A 3,507-nucleotide genomic window follows, 5' to 3' on the forward strand; every position below is an offset into this window, starting at 1 on the left:
GCTCCGACCTCTGACATAGTTACACCGCCGCGCCGCATGTTTTGGGGGAGCAACCCAACAACACCAAGCTGGCTGGCGACATCGGACTGACAGCAGATCTGCCGATGAACTGCATGAAGGTCTGGAGGACACAGGGTCAGTTGAATACAAGGAGGTGAGGCGGTAGCCAGAGTACCTGGCTAATCTATCATTGCATTTTCTTAACTTGGTCCAGGGTACGATCTGACTGCAATCTATATACGTAGATGCCTCTGTCTAACTCAGTCAAGTCTTTCTCTGCATCTAGTCCTCGTGTTCTCATATAATTCACATGAGCAAAAAATATTAGTAACATAATAATGGCTTCAAAAGGAAATTCGCTGGTTTTCTTGAGAGTCTTAACGTTTGCTGAATTTATCAGATGTGTTGCTTCGGTTCATTGTTGAGGACCTCCAGTTTTTGTGGACCACACAACAGTTGTGGAATGAGACGAGGTCCTCATTGGTGTTGTTGATACTGACAAGGAGCAGCTCAGTGCTGAATACGAATGGAAAAGTTGGTGCCCAGGAAAATGGTCTTGATGGGCACCCTGGCAGGAGCTAGCTGTTCCCGCTTTCGTGTAAAATTCATCAAAAAAAAAAAATTGTGAATATATCAAGAGCGGCTGCATACCGCCTACGGGCAGCGAGAACAGGTATGGGATGCATGGCTAGGTCCCCGCGCGTCTGCCCGTTTGCAGCTCAAGGCCGTAACCATGAAAGCTCTTGCTAGGAACAGGGACTGCTAACAATGACGGGAAGGCCATTGAGAAGGTGACATGCAAGTTGAGTTGCTTCTGGGTTGTGTCATGTGCCAGTGGTGGGTGAGAACAGGAACGCGGACTATTTTGGCCATGCTTATTTTTCTCTGAGCCAACACGTTTGGTTGCTGCAACTGGTCAGCAACTGTTGGAAGGCAACCCAACTGTTGGAAGGCAACTCTACAGGACAGAAATTACATTCTCAAATATCTAAATATGAAATAATACAATGAGGTTAAAACCGTAAGCCTGACAAGAATTACATGTACACTGCTGCTAATGGTTTTGTCAAATATTTTTTTTTAGCATCGACCAGAGCCTAATGCATATCATGGTGAAGACATCATAACTTGGACAGATGCATAGGATGAAGCTGTTGTCGAGTGCACCGGAGAGAAGAGGAACAGCCGTGGCGGCATCTCCAGTTCACCCATGCTCCTCTCCAACATCTCTATAACCCTGCTCATGGATGGGCGGCTTTCAGGGTTCATCTGTATGCACCACAATCCAACCAAGGTCATCCTTCTTACGATTTCTTCAGTTACATATTTGGCTTCGGATCCATGCAACTCCCTCGCCAAATTATCCCAAACCCAATGCGGAAAAAATGTTTCACTAGAGCTGTCTGTCTTTCCTTTCTGATCCTTCTTCCCTTGGACCATTTCTAGGAGCATCATCCCATAGCTGTAAACATCAAACATTGTCGAGACGACTCCAAAGCCTCTGGAGAACACTTCTGGTGCGATGAAACCAACCGCCCCTCTTGCTTCCGCCATTGAAAGGATGCTGTCATTGAGGTGGCATAGCTTTGCCATACCAAAGTCTGCAATTTTGGGACATAACTCATCATCTAGAAGGATGTTGTTAGGCTTGTTATCGAAATGGATGATGCAGGTGGTGCAACCCTGGTGTAGATACTCCAACCCTCGTGCGATACCGATCGCAATCTTTAGGAACATCCCCATCCGATGGCTTGTTTGGAACTCTCCGAATAAATGTGCTTCTGCAAAGAACCATTGGACATGTACTCGTATATAAGTGCTCGGTGAGATCCATCTAAACAAAGACCGAGCAGACTGACAATGTTGACATGAGAAGTCCGGCTGATGCTCATAACTTCATTCAGAAAATCTTCTCCATTGCCTTTTGATCCTTTCAGTAGCTTCACTGCAACTGTTCTGCTATCTTGCAGGCTCCCCTTGTATACCACACCATATCCACCTTCTCCCAGCTCATCCTTGAATGATCTTGTTATTTTCTTCAGCTGTGAGTACTTGTACGGTTGTACCTCTTCAGGGCAAGAGATTCACATTTTCTTAGCATTTCGTCGATATTTGATGTATTGCTAGAGTAAATTCTGAAGATTGCTGATCTGAAATTTTTCCTCTGCCGGTACATCAGACATGCAAGACAGGCGAAAACCAAGATAAACGCAGCAGACAGCGAAACTGAAAGTGCAGAAAAGGTACAGTTAGATGTGAGCAATTGAGCATGAAGCAGCTTAAAACATTATGTATACTATCACTATGAACCTTACCCATCAAAGTGAACTTTCTGTTGTGTTTAGTATCTGCATGAACAGTTTAGTATCTGGATAAACAATTTATACAAGTTGCATGAGAAGTGGGCTACTATTACCGAAAAAGGCTTTCGCCCCGCTTTATAAATAAAGCAAACCGCCAAAGAGCACACATATAGAGTCAAGTCCACACACACCCAAGTCTCACAACAAAGTACAAAGGTTCTGCTGAGGGCACAGCTCAACAAGCCCAGAAAATAGAAAACAGAACACGCCGGACGAAGAAAGCGCCTAGTCTGGTTCCGGCGGTGGCGGCGGGGGCGGCGGCGACAGGCGGACGGCCATCGAGCGAAGGTCGGCGATGAAGGCTGAGATGGCGTCGCGGTCCAGGGGCGGCTAAGCGGCCGCCAAAGCTGCAAGAAACCCGAGAGTTTGAAGAGAGCGTCAGTAGCCCGTCGAAGAGGAGTGCGCTGAATCACAAGCTTATTGCGGACAGTCGAGAGGGTCCAGGCGAGGACCCCAATCTCAAGCCACCTAATGTGGCGAGAAGACACGGGGGACATCTGGAGGTCGGCAAATAAGTCAGGGAAGTTGGTGTGACACCAATTTCCACCAACCGCTTCGCGAAAGCAGCTCCAGAGGAACTGAGAGAACACGCAGGAGAAGAAAATGGGGTTCGAGTCTTCGGGGACCCCACAGAGCGGGCAGATGCCAGTACCCGGGCCATTTCGCTTGCGCACCTCCACCCCGGACGGGACCCGACCGCACATCCATTGCCACATGAAGATACGGATCTTCAAGGGCAAGCGGACGGACCACACCATCAATAGGGGGAGGGGGCGGAAGAGGGAGCGATGGACAGGTACAACAACTTGGTGGAGAATTGGCCCGAAGGCTCAAGGTGCCAACACACCAGGTTAGGGCCACCATCCACCATCGGTTCGTGGAGGGCAACACAGTCAAGCAACTCACGCCAGGCGGCGGATTCCAAGGGACCAAAAGGCCGTCGGAAAGCAAGGCGCCCTAGGTCAAGAAGGGCCCTATTAACAGAGATCACAGGATCGACGGAGATGGAGAAGAGGCTGGGAAAGCGAGCCGCAAAGTGAGTGTCCCCGGCCCAACGATCAAACCAGAACAGTGTCGATGCTTCGGAGCCCACCGAGATGGAGGTCCCGCACGGAGGACCGGGAGAAGCTGGACAATCGACTGC

The 3,507-nt window shown here is 49.0% G+C and overlaps 1 pseudogene; it reads right to left on the minus strand.

Moving 5' to 3' along the window:
- Positions 1-1,107: 1,107 nt before the first annotated feature.
- Positions 1,108-2,319, minus strand: LOC119279197 (annotated as a pseudogene).
- Between the last annotated feature and the right edge of the window lie 1,188 nt (positions 2,320-3,507).

This window comes from Triticum dicoccoides, chromosome 3B (genome assembly GCF_002162155.2).
Source record: "Triticum dicoccoides isolate Atlit2015 ecotype Zavitan chromosome 3B, WEW_v2.0, whole genome shotgun sequence".
Taxonomy (NCBI): domain Eukaryota; kingdom Viridiplantae; phylum Streptophyta; class Magnoliopsida; order Poales; family Poaceae; genus Triticum; species Triticum dicoccoides.